Source organism: Drosophila arizonae, chromosome 3, assembly GCF_054131065.1.
Source record: "Drosophila arizonae isolate 15081-1271.41 chromosome 3, UAZ_ARI_1.0, whole genome shotgun sequence".
NCBI classification, from domain to species: domain Eukaryota; kingdom Metazoa; phylum Arthropoda; class Insecta; order Diptera; family Drosophilidae; genus Drosophila; species Drosophila arizonae.
In genome coordinates, this window is record NC_142923.1 from 30,792,133 (window position 1) to 30,807,511 (window position 15,379).

The window sequence follows — 15,379 nt, forward strand, 5'->3', positions numbered from 1 at the left end:
TCGAAAGAGTCTTGGTAAACCATGGTGGCTTATTCGAAACTGACGAATTACGGCAGAGAGGGACACAAACATCCAGAATAGAGTTTAAGGTAGAATAAAAAAACGATGCTGCCAAATTAATATCAACCGACTCATATAAAATAGACCAGTCTGTTGAATTAATTAATTCGTTAAGCAAAACGAAATTGCATTTACGATAACAGCGACTAAGTTTAGAAGGCATTGGAGTAGTAGAAGGAGGATTATCGACAGTTAATAAAACCTCTAAAGTGGGGTGATATATATCCTCAGGTAAGGAGAAAGGAGTTGATCTCGCGACATTTATGAGCGAATCATGATTAACAAACACAAGATCAAGAGTGCGATTAAGATGGTTTGAAATAGAGTTCATCTGAAACATAGACAGGTTAAACAATTCATCAAAAAGATAGTGATCAATTGTCGGAATAAAGTAATTTGAATTACAAATTGATGACCAAGAAGTGTTCGGAATATTAAAGTCACCCAACACAAGAAGCAAGTCTCTATTATTTACATGCTCATAAATTTCTTTAATACAATTAATATGAGCATAAACTTGTACATCAGAAGAGGGAGGTATATAAGAACATGTGATAAATAATGAGCACGATTGGAGAGTTAATTTAACCCCTATAATCTCCGCATCATGAAGGGACGAAAAGGGAAACGATTCAGAGAGGATTATAGATTTAACAGCAAATAACACCCCACCCCCTCTACGAACCGAACGATCGAGTCTATATGTAGTGAAATTACCTGAAAGGATTTCACTATTATGAATATTATTACTTAGCCAGGTTTCGGTGAATGCAATAATATCATGTTGTACACTGAAACTGTGCAAGAATAGATTTTTAAGTTTAGAATTTAATCCGCGTACATTTTGATAGATCAGAGACAGCTGAGAAGAAGATTGAAAATTATTTAGTTATTTGGCACAATGTTAGATGAAGATTGCACCGACGGTAAATTTACTGAAATAGGAGTCGATCTGTTACGATTTTTAGGTTTGAACTCATGAACAACTACATGAGGTGGCCAGAAATTAGGATCACATAAAGTTTTAAAATATTCTACCGGCACACTAATTTTGAAAGATGCAATTTCTCGCGAAGTTGCGAAACTAAACTTCGATATAAAAACATTAGCCGAAGTCTTGCTTGCAATAAAAGCAGATACTGCCTCACATGTCGTATCAGATGAAAGCCTAGATAAAAATATTTTCTTTCGAGGAGAGACGACAGATAAGGTGATGCCCGGAGTGGCTGACTTATTGTCACTCTTTGTTGGAGCAACAATAGAAGTAGTAACCAAATTTGCGACAGGGGCTTGAGTTTTAATAGAAGCCTCAATAGGAGAAACAGATATGGGACAAGGTGAAGGAGGATCTAGAGAATTGGGAGCCGACGACAGAACAGAAGTGCAAGGTGAGGGAGGAGCAAGCGAATTAGGTAACGGTACTATTAAAGAAGGAGTTACCGACAACAAAGGAGTCTCCAATTGAGAGAGAGGACTTTCAAAGCCATACTGATTTAATATATCTTCAGCAGCAGCCATGTCACTGGTCAACTGCATAGAAATCTTCTTCAGTTTCAAAAATTGAGCTCTCACAGCACTATACATTTTAGAAAAGTTTATCTGTTTTTCCAAGCAAATCGGACAAGACCAGCGTACGCCTCCACTACCAGCTTTAGTAGTAGACATAATCTTATATTCACGCCCAATAAGACCTGCACACTTAGTATGCATCATGTTATCACACGGCCAGCAACTTATAAACTGCGCTTGTGCAGAATCAACTGTCTGCTTGAAAGTGCAAGCTTTTTTGCAGCAACTCATATTGGCAATTGGGATAGATCACAAAATTACTGAATGTAAACAGAAATGTAAAAACCAAGAGAGGTATAAATGTGTTGTGAGCGAGGCCAACAACAAAACAGCCGTTACAGAGCGCAACGAAAATATATGTTGAGAGAGCGAGTCAACAACAAAAACAGCCGTTACAGAGCGGATCAAAAGTCCACAGCGAGAGAGTATACTTGCACAGCACAAAAATTAAAGATTCAAGAGAGGCAAATACAACAACAGTAGATAATGAGAGCAAATTATGCAGACACTCACACTAACAAACTTAGAAAGAGTGAGCTGGGGAGAGCGCCAACAAATAGAAACACTAAAGCAACAAGTCTCTAGTCGAGACTGCTCGACTAGGAGATACCCTAAACCCTCTAATCTGATATTCTAATCAGTCTGCACTTCTTTTCGACACATACACACGCACGTATTAGAACGCGCTCTGCTAACTGCGCAGTAAGCAGAGACTGCGCTTGGGCTGCGCTGTAGTGTGGGCAACATTATAAGAATTTAATTGTTGAATATTTTAATTTCTAGACGTACAAAATTAATGAAACTTTTAGGGCGTAATCATATAATGAAAATTTATGTACTTTCTAAAGCACACGTCTCTAGTACTTGAAATACTCCTTTTACAAAGGTGAGGGTGAGGGGGTGGATATAAGGGTGGGGGGTAAATTTTGATAAAAACCGAAATTATATAAAATACATATAAGTCTACATTTAAAATTTGGAAGCTTTAGCTCTAAAGATGTAGGAGATATAATTAAATAACTAGCTTTCAATAAGGTTTTTAATCGATAAAAAATATCGGGAGTAGTTATCGATATATAAAGAAAAACTTGATATACGCGTGATATACACGGACCTAGGAAAAAAATTTTCAAGTCTCTAGCTCTTATATCTTCTGAGATCGACGCGTTCATACATACGGACAGACGGACAGACGGACGGACGGACGGACAGAAAGACGGACAGGGCCAAATCGACTCAGCTCGTCGCCCTGATCAAGAATATATATACTTTGTGGGGTCTGCCACGCCTCCTTCTGCCTGTTACATACATTTCATCACAGCCAGTATACCCTGATTTCCCATTGAAAATGGGTTCAGGGTATAAAAATGCAAATAATGAAACTAGTGAACCTACGCTGCACATAAAACTTCACAAATTAAAAAAGCAAATTATTAAAAACACAGTTAACAACGGATCAAACCTTGCACAGGAATATATAGATATTTGCTGTATACAACCGAACCGCAATTATGTGAAATTTAATAAGAATATTTAACTAAGAAACCAAGAATAATTGCAGAGCACAAAAGTAAACAAGTCTGTTAACTCTCACTGACAACTCTCTTTTTGTATGTATGTATATACATTTGATTATGTGTACGCATGGGAGGCGCTGCTCACAATTATGGGATATAACTTGTAGAAGCACTTGTATGCCTGTGTGCCTTTACATGTGCGTGTGTGTATGCCTGGCAGATGAACATTGGCGTGTGCCTCCCTCAACTTAGAATGATGTGAACGATTTTGGGTTTTAATTGAAAAGGCGCGCTTGTGTTTAAGTACCAGATTTCATTCAATGATCGTTGGTTTGCCAATAAGAATGAATGTTTTTTAAAAATGTGGTACCTGATTAATCCCAGTGGGCAAAATGGGATGTGTTTTTTGAACCCTTGAACTTGTGCATACATATGCAGGTCAATTTGACACCTTTTTAAAAAGATGAATACGTAAACAGGTCAAATTGACCCTTTTTACAAAAATTTGAGAGAGCAGAGACCTTCATGAGAGAGCAAGGGAAACATTCAGCGCAGAGAGATCTTTTGTTCAACAGTCGACCATCTCGGCCGAGCGCATGAAGCGAAATGATTGTGCTTTCGTATTTTTTCGTAGCACGAACCCAAAAAGTGAGGAGCCGAGCAAATACGAAGTGTGTACCGAAAAAAAGTGTGCAAAACGCTTTACACTACTCGTCCGGTCTATGTGTTCTCTGGTTGGTGCTAGAGGCTTGGCTTTGGCATATACACGCACTTTAATGTTATAATAACGACCCGAAAGTTTCATGTGCATAGTTTATCAACAAGAAAAATTATTAAACAATTAAATTTCCATAGTAAGCCCACACTGCTGCCAATGGGTGTGTATGCTTGCATCCCTATGTTTTTCTGTGTGTGAGTGTGTGTGTGTTTCTTGTGTAAGCAGAAAAACAAAGAATTATTGTAAAATATCAATTCTTCGAAGGGTTCAGGGGATACCAAATCCCTCGAGCAGTCTCGACTAGGGCTTTCTTACTTGTTCTGTATAGAAAATATCTATGTGTATTATATGTCCAAGATATTGAGGTATAGGAGTTGTTGTATGAGTTGTGCAATCTTATCCTTCATTTTGGGGAAGTCAGATTTTCCGGTCAGTTGCACTTTATTTTCATGAGCATTACGATGTGCCCTATTAAGAGTTTGAAGGGTTGCTTCTAATTCAGATGTTTCGCAAGTAAACCTCTAATTGGGCTATGTAATTATATGTTTCTGGAACGTTGGGAACGGGTGACTGAGCTTATAGTCTATGTTCTGTGATTTGTGGATGAATATTTGATTTTTAAAAGCGTTGATGTTGACTTCGATACGGGGAATGAGATATTCTTTCTAAGCTGTGTTGTGTATATGTGGAATTTATTCGGTTGATTTTAGATCATGCGTCGACAACAATGTTGTTTGTTCCTGGCTTATAAAGGAACTCATAATTGTATTCTTCCAGATATGATTTCTAAGTAAATAAGTTAATGGTTGATGATCTGAAAATATTTTCACTTTAGATTTATCGTCAGATGAAATTCTTTGTCAAGGTTGGGGTAGTGAAGAACTACATATTTGGATACCAGTACATTTTTATACCCTGAACCCATTTTCAATGGGAAATCAGGGTATGATGGTTTTGTTAAATGTATGTAACAGGCAGAAGGAGGCGTGGCAGGCCCTATAAAGTATATATATTCTTGATCAGGGCGACGAGCTGAGTTGATTTAGCCCTGTCTGTCTGTCCGTCTGTCCGTATGTTTGAACGCGTCGATTTCAGAAGATATAAGAGCTAGAGACTTGAAATTTTTTTCCTAGGTCCGTGTATAGCACGCGCATATGGAGTTTTGCTTTAAATATCGATAAACTTACCCTTTATTTTGTTATCGATTAAAAACCTTATCGATAACCAGTAATAAATTTATATCTCCTACATCTTTAAAGCTAGAGTCTCCAAATTTATTACGTATACTTATTTCGGTTTTTGTCAAAATCTACGGCGTATTTGCGTATTTCAAATACTAGAGACTTGTGGTTTGGCAAAGTTTCATGAAGAAACTACATCCACAAGAAAAGTTATTGAACAATTAAGTTCCCTTAGTAAGCCACCACTGCAGTGCGTGTTAATGCGTACGTGCGTGTGTGTGTGTGTGTGTGTGTGTGTGTATGATGTGTGTGTATATGTATACATATACGTACGTATATATATGCCAGAAGAGGCAAGTGATCAGTGGAGGGGGGACGAAGACCTCCGCGGGGCGCGGCCTGGCCACACGTTTTGTAACGTCCCTTGTTGCGGCAGGATTGCCCGGAGTGCTCGTGAGCCAAGCAATTCGTGCAGTACTTATGTATAAGCACCGCACGCATCCGTTTCTCCTCTGAAAGGCCCAGAAAACGCTGGCAGTTTCGGAGTCCGTGGGCTCCTGGGCACACGCGGCACTGGAAGGAATTGGTACCGCGTGGCTTGCTGCTTTCTAATGACGGCGTCTTTATTTGGAATGAGTTGGAGGTTGTATTGCTTGCTCGTTAGAACATAACATGCAGGTTAGTTCGACAGCACAATGAGGACGAGGATCGGGTTGGAATGGTGGGCCTGAATGAAGAATATCATTCAGGCTCTCATTGAAACCGACCCTCACTTTTGTAGTGGTGTTGTCGGGAACTCGGGATGGAAGAGTTACAGGAGAGGACAACGGAACGGAGACTTGAGTTATGAAGGAGGAGACCATTTCCGGTGAAGTTCGTGAAAGTGGGCCAGTCAGTACCCAACCGAAAACAGTCTCTAGACCTAGAAGAGATCCACAGATATTCGGATGGTAACCTCCCTGAATAATAGTCGGAAGGATATCCGCACCTATAAGGACATCAATTGCTGAACTCTTGTAGAACTCGGGATCAGCTAGCTGAATGTTCGGAAGCTGGTTCAACAAGAGTTGTGGAATTGGAGATGAAGGGAGCTTACCGGCAAGTTTTGGAAGGACGAGAGCAGAAGCTTCGATTCGTAGTCTTGGCTTCGAAGGAGAACCAATGTCAAAGCTGCATAGCTTTTGTGCATGAGCTGTAACTGCTTGATTCAAGCTGGAAACTTGAGTCTGCACGGATTTGAAGGGCAACTTGATTTTGCGGTATAGTCGCTCAGAAATGATAGTCGCTTCGGATCCTGAGTCGACTAAAGCACGGGCGGGATAGATTGCTCTGGAATGGCATATGTTGATCACCGCCGTGCCGAGGAGGACACCTCGCGTGTTGGCAGCCAGATACGTTTCGACGTTTGCTTTGATGTATGCCTCTCGTTCATGGATAGACAGCTGGAGAAACCGAGGGCAAAATCGGATTGGATGGTTCTGTTTTGAGCACAGATCGCACAAATTCAATTGCGTTGTGAAGGAGTTGACTAGTTTGGGAGGGGCAGTGTTCGCACATCTCGGAACTGAGATTGGAACTGTTGGTGCAGAACGGTCACCTTCCATAGCCTCGAGAGCAAGAGCACGCTCGCTAAGAAAGTGACTAACGTCCTGCTAGGCTGGAATTTCTGTTTTTTGTGTCAGTGAATGCTCCCAGAGAGATCGAGTGTGATCTGGCGATTCGGATGTGCACACGAACACAAGGATACAGTCCCAATTCTCCGTAGAGATTTGATCATGCTTGATTGCAGTGACGCATCTATGAATGGTGCCATGCAACTCTCTGAGAGCTGAGCCTGATTTCTTGGTGACTTTGGAGAGGTTGAGCAGGATTTTAAGCTGACTGTTGACTAACAGCCGCTTATTCTCAAACCGATCACACAAGGAGCCTCAAGCCGATGCAAAGATACTCTGCGACTAAGGCATTTGCATCGCCTGCTGTCTTTGAATTGAGGTGGAATAACTTTTCCACCGGAGTCAAGCGCGGATTCTGAATATAAATCGCAGTAAAAAGGTCGCGGAATGTTGGCCACCGCAAGTAGTCGCCGTGGAACACTTCCGTATCAACGGGTGGAAGGCGATAGCCTCCAGACGAGGCGAAAGTAGCGGACATAGGAGCGGACGGTGTACTCGATGCGGAAAGTGCGTCGATTTGCACCCCCAGGTGCGTCGTACACCGCTCATACACAGTGTAGCAGTTGTCGAATTTGGCCTCCATGGCTTCAACTTCGCCACTGCTCGCCGCTTGGTTCAACGCTCTGACACAGACCTTATATTGCTGCTCAGCATCATCTCACAAGGCCCTGACCCGATCTCGGCGGATCTCGAAGGCCCGGAGCTGAGCCGCCCGGGTGGCGTTAGAATCTCCGGGACCGTCAATGCGGGCTTCAGATTTAATAAGCCTATCCGCAGCCGCGATGAAATCGAACAGTGACATTTTTGATAGCGGACTTGAGATTGGATCGAGTGACGACTGGACTACACTTAACAGTGGTGGTTGTCTGCGGTTTCCCGGACGGAACGGGTGATGCAGAGGCGCTGCGTTTAATCAAACGCGAAGTTGATACGCTAAGTTGCGCCCGACCCGAACGATCAGACATGAGAGCTAACTAGAAGTTAGCTGGCGGAAATTTCTGATACAGAGGCAGAGTGTCACTCAAAGAACAGAGTAATGCAGTTGACAAGAGCAAGGAAACGTAGAACAAATTGAAAAAGAAATTGTCTTGTTAAGCAAATAAACGAAAAATGGAGAAAATTTAATAAAGTTAATTAGGGTAAATTAAACAATTAAATTAAATTATAATCGTGATAATTATCGGCCGGTGATAATTATCGAAAAAGTTATTGATACTAGCACTAACCAGGGAACACATAGACTAGACATGTAGAACAAACTTTTTCAACACCGAAAAAATGCGCTGAAGAGACCGGACAACATCGTATTTGGTCGGCTCGGTCTTCTGAGGCTCAAGCAATGAAAATAAGGCACGACAAAATCAGTGTGCTGCGACTGCTGCCACGAAATGCTCGCATTACCAAATGAAGCACGGCTATGCGCTCTTTTTCTCTTACTCACTCTCTCCCTCTCTCCCTCTCTTTATGCTCTCTCTCAATGGTCTCTCGAATAGCAGCAGCGCACAAAAATTGAAAATTGTTCGCGACGATCTCAGCTCGTTCTTTATGAGTGAAGGGTATACCGAAATTTATAAAGCGTTCGCCACGTTTATACAAAATGTTAGCGTTTTCATGATTATTTCTAAGAAGGGTATGAAATCGTTGGTGCTCATAAAAATATGATTTTGCGACGGGCATGCACACACACTCTCCCTTGCTACATGTACTATGAGCATTTGTATGCCTGTGTGCGTTACTCTTGTTTTTGCATTTGGTCGGTCTTGGGAAGTGCTCACATACATACATATGTGCATATATACATTTGATTGTGTGTATGTGCATGTGTGTATGCATGGGACATGAGCATTGGCGTGGGCCTACCTCAACTTAGCATTTGCATTTGGTCAGTCTTAAGGACTGTCATAACCACTTCACACAAATATACTATGTATGAACATACATACATTCATACATATGTATGTATATCCATAAGTACATTTATATATAATTATAGCTAATCAGTTTTAAAAATGTGTGTATATGCAAGAATACCATCATTTTATAAATTAACGTGAAACCCTATAAGTATTAAATGCTTTGCAATATATGAAATACGCATGTCATATTATACATATGTTTACTAAAGCTGTTCTCATTATTGCCAAACAATTCTGATTGAGTCATAAAAGCCCATTTGACAGTCACCCAATGATTCAAAACAATCAAATTTCACAAACTACTAAATCCAGAGACAATTATCCCGTGGCAGGCACATTACGTATTATCACTAACCAGAGGACACATTTGAGAGACCATTGAGAGAGATAGAGTGAGAGAGAGAGTAGGACAAATAGCGCATAGCCGAGCTTCATATAAGAATAGCACCATTTCGTTTGAGCGCTTGCAGCACACTGATTTTGACGTGCATTATTTTCACTGCTTGAGCCTCAAGAGACTGACCCGAGCAAATACGAAGTTGTATAGTCTCCTCAGCGCATTTTTTCGTCGGTGAAAAAATTTGTTCTAGATGTCTAGTCTATGTGTTCTCTGGTTAGTGGTATTATGAACATACACACTTACAATATTCCACACTCACACATAATGGCTTATACATGTAAACGGGACGGTAACTGACGATTGAAGAAAATACTGAGAAAGAATTGAGTTTCGCAACGCACGCACACAAAAGCCCACACATGTAGCAAGCGACTGTAAATATGTGAGTCCATTTCTACATGCATGTTTCTATCATTTCGTTAATCGTCCGTCCCATGCTACATGTATGAGCATATACATATGCATGTACATATGTGCCTGTGTGCGAAGCTCTTGCTGCCTGTGGATTGCATAATACGTGAACCCTGGCTTGTGCTTGCCACGGGCTCTTAATTGTGCGAACGATTTTGGATTAAATCTGCAGAGGGAAGAATTGTGCCAAAATTTATATAAGTTTTTTTTTTCAAAACTATGGCTCAAACAAGTGTTGTTAAGAAATCAACTGTTGGTGTGAAAAATATGAGTAAAATAAAATCACGAGGAAATGGCGCGAATTGTATAATTGAAACATGTGGTGCGAGTTATAGAAAAAGTTCTATAAACTTCCCGGTTAGATTATTTTCGTTTCCGTCAAATGAAGTTTATGCAAATAAGTGGATCGAAGCATGCAATTTACCCAATAATTTCGATCGAAAAAAGGGTAAAATATGTAGCAAGCATTTCGAACGAAAATATATTATTAAGCGTACTTTAAGACTCAATGCAGTCCCAACCTTACGTTTGTGCAATTCAAGTTTTCTTTCAATCAGTGTTAGTGACTTTAAAATTTAATATTATTCAATAGACATTCAGGAAGAGGAAATGTTCATGCACATGCATGAACATAGAAATATGATAAGTATGGGAACATATGAATATACGAAGATCGTATACATGCCTCCGACGCACTCAAAGACTAGCAAGTAGTGCGCTGGGAAAGGATAAGGATCACATGTACGGACTCTATAAATAGACAAATGGACACCAACCCTTGCAACCCCAGAGTCAGATATGTAAGAGACGAACGCTGAGCCTTACAACCTCAGCGATAGGATAAGAATAGCTAATAGACCCACGCGGAGCCTTACAAACTCTGCGATAAGATAAGAATATGTAATAGACCAATGTTGAGCCTTACACACTCAGCAATATACGCACTAGATTTAAGGGTTGAAATTATGCATGAGTCTGGGTATATAAACCCAGGCTCAGAAGAATAAAGATCAATACGAAACTAAACACCATCAAAGTAAAGTGTATTCGTTCATGGTCCTTCGAGCCGGAGCACAAGTCTACCAAATACCAAATGTTGTGACAGTTGTATATTGAATTAAAAAAAGTGGTTTCTTCTTTGGCTTACCAATCCACGCTGTGAGTAGAGGCACAGCAAGATCAACAAGGCGATCAAAACAAAAACACCTCCAACGGGTTAAGCCAAAAAGAAGATCAATCACAAATAAACAAAAACTACAACAACCGCAACAAAATGCTGTCAGGAAAGGCTATTGATATGCTAAAAAAGCAATCAGACCTGTATGACAGAACTATAAAGGCCATAGCTAATAAGGATGCGTTAGAAGTCGTGGATAAGTTGGCAGAAGAATTCACTGCCAACCACTCTACACTGACTAAAATCTGTACCCCAAACCATATATATTTTACTGAGAAAATATATGATGGATTAATGGAAAAGGTCAGGATCTACAAGGAGGCCCTGATGAAGGTCGAAGCTACCGACCTCGATATAGATACCGACAAACCATCCACTAGCAAGAATTGGCATATGCAAACTGAGGTATCCACGAAACAGCAAACTCAAAAGGAAGTACTGTTTTCACGAAGTGGTTCAACCTCAATGGACTATCTGGTAGAACTTGTGGGTAAAAGAGCTCTAGTGTTAAAGCGGCACATTGAAGAGGTGCATGCCAATCTAGAGCTCAGCAACCAGGAGGAAACTTTAGAAAGCAAAGAAACACTAGAGTTCCTCTGGAATAAAGTCCAGTCTACGCTTACCGATTTGGAGGTAAAATATGATATACCTTCCCATGAAATCGACGGCATAGACGCATAACAGGAAATTAAGTGTCTTTCACAGTATGAAAGAAGACGTTCCAGAGATGCCAAAATCGGATCTTCCTCAATTTAATGGAAGTCCCAAAGAGTGGCCAACGTTCTTCAACTTGTTCTCCGACATGGCTCACAAAAGGAAGGATATCAGCGACACAAGGAAGCTGAACTACCTGAAATCATGTCTCAAAGGAGATGCCCAAATGGTAGTGAGCCATTTGTTAAGTGGATCAGCTGCTAGCTACAATTCGGCGTGGGAACTTATATGTAAGCGCTATGAAAATAAGCGCAAGATATTCGCAAACGCCGTTAACCAGCTAGTGGACATGGAACTGCTGGAAAACGATGATGAAAGCAGGATCCGCCGATTCTTGGATACAGCAAATGAGAATATTCACATCGTTAAAGAAGTAGCCCAAATTGGTAACGATGCTGATGTACTAATCGCTCAAATTTTGCTAAGAAGGTTCTCAACTGAAGTCCTACAACTTTACGAGCAACATGTAAAGAGGGCCAGAGAAATTCAGTCCTTGAAAAATATACTCGAGTTTATTGATCAACTATACAATTCAATAGACGCAGGACAGATAAGGGACGTCCAGACGCTTGTTGAAGCAAAGAGAACGAGCTACAAAATATGCCGATTTTGCAACCTGGACAACCACGAAATTACCAGGTGTTCAAAATTTAAAGCAGAGCCAGTTAAAAAACCCAAGGAGTTTGTAACTAAAAGTGCTCTATGTTTTAAATGCCTAGGTTCCCATAGCATGAAAGAGTGCCAAAAGGATTGGTCATGCAAGTATTGTACCAAATCACACAACAATCTGCTTCACGAGGATGCGAACGAAAACGAGACCTTCAGTAGAAGATACGCTGTTGGCAACTGCACTTATTCGGATTAAAAACAAGTCCGGAAAATATGAGCAGCTAAGGGCCCTCATCGATGGAGGCTCGCAAAAGACATTGATATCTGAAGAGGCCGCTCAACGACTACAACTGCGCCGAATCAAGCGGAAAGTGGGAGTACAAGGAATTTCACAAAATGTTGAAGTTCTAAAAAACAGCGTTTGCTTGACAATCAAACCAAGGATGACAAGCAAATTCGTCACCAGAACGGAGGCACTTGTTATGGCAAAACTGCAAAGAGCTCTACCGAGCAAGAAAATTGAAATGGACAGCAGAATCGATGTTGTGATTGGCGTTGATTTACTCCCCTCAATAATGTTGGGAAAAGTTAAAAAAGTCAACGGTATGCTGGGGCAAAAAACTGAACTTGGATGGATTGTTTCCGGGAACATAGCTAGAGCAGTAAACAACAAGGTGATCAGCGCAACAACGACGATATGCCTGGATAACCTCGAACGCTTCTGGAAGCTTGAAAATAACTCAAGCGGTTCAAAAGAGAACTATAAATGGGATGGCGAAGGCCGGCTAGTAGTCTCCATACCATTTAAAAAAGACTTCGAGTCAGGAAAATCGCGCAAGCACGCTATGACACGATTACTGCATATGGAATACAAAGAAAGCATCTACAAATATTCACGGAATATAAAGACTTCACTTGGCATGGGAACCGCCACCTGAGCAAAGGACCAAAGTAAGGTTCATCTGGATGTCACATTCTCTGGGCCCCGTAGAATGTTCAAGTACGAACATGAGACCTCAAGGATTGCAAGCATGGACATTTCGTCAAGATTATCAATAATTATCATATCTCTATTTCTCGTGTACACAAGTAAGAGAAGAAACCAGGGACAGGAATTGTCAGCTATTACTTTCTCTGGCCCCCCGCAGAATGTTCATGCACATGCATGAACATAGAAATATGATAAGTATAGGAATATATGAATATACGAAGATCGTATACATGCCTCCGACGCACTCAACGACTAGCAAGTAGTGCGCTGGGAAAAGATAAGAATCACATGTACGGACTCTATAAATAGACAAATGGACACCAACCCTTGCAACCCCAGAGTCAGATATGTAAGAGACGAACGCTGAGCCTTACAACCTTAGCGATAGGATAAGAATAGCTAATAGACCCACGCGGAGCCTTACAAACTCTGCGATAAGATAAGAATATGTAATAGACCAATGTTGAGCCTTACACACTCAGCAATATACGCACTAGATTTAAGGGTTAAAATTATGCATGAGTCTGGGTATATAAACCCAGGCTCAGAAGAATAAAGATCAATACGAAACTAAACACCAACAAAGTCAAGTGTATTCGTTCAGGAAATTACTCCTTATAGTTACCAAAAGAATAATTTAGAGAAAGAAAAGAATAACAATAATAATTCAGATGAGTTTGTTAACTCATGTGCCACAGAACAGCAACAACAGAATAAAATCGCCCAGAATGAAAGTGACGAGGAAGTAGATTTGAAAAATCTTTTGTGCTTTGGTAGGTCTTCTTTTTGTGCAAATTGTTTAAAAAGAGAGCAAAAAGCACTAACCAGAGACGAGATACAGCGATTTGAAAACGATGGTATAAAAAGGACTAAGTTTTTAGGACAGCAAGTCTGTGTTTTTATTGTTAGGGGTCTCTTTAAGAACTGGAACTATGTTTTAAGCTATACGGTTTCAGCTCGTGGCATAAAAAATACTGACCTTAGAAATAAAGTGGAAGAGAATATTGGACTATCACAAGCATTGGGGCTTAATGTCAAAGCCATTGTTTGCGATAAGGGATCTAATAATAGGGCAGTTTTTGATAGATGGGGCATAGGCATCAACAATCCTAGTTTTTCTGTTAACGATAAAGAAATATTTGCGATATTCGATGTACCACATCTTGTTAAATCGCTAAGAAATATTCTCTTAAAGCATAATATTTCCACACCTCAGGGCACAGTTTCATGGAGTATAATAAGAAAATTATATTAAATTGAAACTAAAAATTTGACGCGCTTATGTCCGAAATTGACTCCAAAACATGTCAGTCCAAATTGTTTTGAGAAAATGAAAGTCAAATTTGCCACCCAAGTTTTTTAGCCACAGTAAAGCTGCTGCGATACGCACACTTGTAGATTCTGGCGGGTTTACTGATTGTAAGGATAGTGCTCTTGCAACAGCTGTCTTTATTGACAAAATTAATAACCTTTTCGATTGTTTAAACAGTCATGTACTATTTGAAAGTAATCCGTATAGATGCGCACTTAGGAAAAACAATAATGTCCATGTATCTTCAGGAAATGAGAGATTATTTTCATGACCTGAAGTATCCACAAAAAGTATATTGTATTGATGGGATGATTATTACAATCTCATCTATAATTGCTTTAGCGGAAAATACTTGGAATGACAGCAGTGATACTTTCTTTGTTGCCACATCCAAACTAAACCAAGACCCTTTAGAAAATTTATTTTATTTAATTAGAAGTCGAGGAGCAACCAATACTAACCCAACAGTTTTTGAATTTAATTCTATTATATCTAAAATGCTTTCAATAAAAATTTTAATATCAGCTTCTATATCTGGAAATTGTATTCCAGATGAAGATCTCATGTTAGCTAATATAATAAAGGATAGCGGATCTAACCTATCAGTATTTCATTAGCAGTGTGCCACAAATTCATCTGTAGATCAAGAACCTTTAGATCCAACCATTGCAAATATTGAAAATGTTTTTAATGAAAATGCATTACGATATTTTGCTGGGTATCTTCTCTACAAATTACTACAAAAAACTGATTGCGATTGAGTATTTGATACTTAATAAAAATTTTCATTATATAAATAGATATAATAAATTGAAGGCCCATTCTGACCATTTTTACAATTTGATAAAGCTGCATTTCGAAACGTTTAAGACAATTTTCGAAAAGAAACCATATATTCCACGTATTAAAGAGAAAATTGTTCTGTACTGCATGCACGCTACAGCAAAATCCTCTTTAGATACTGAATGGTTTTCTCCCACCCACCCTTGTTTTGAGCATAGAAAATCTATTCTTAATCAGTTTGTCTTAATTCTAATTAGAAAGAATTGTAAATGGCAAACTGAGAAAATTGTTGGTAAAACCAGCATTCTAAGTCAAAGAAAATTAAAAATAATTCATCAATAGGTAGCT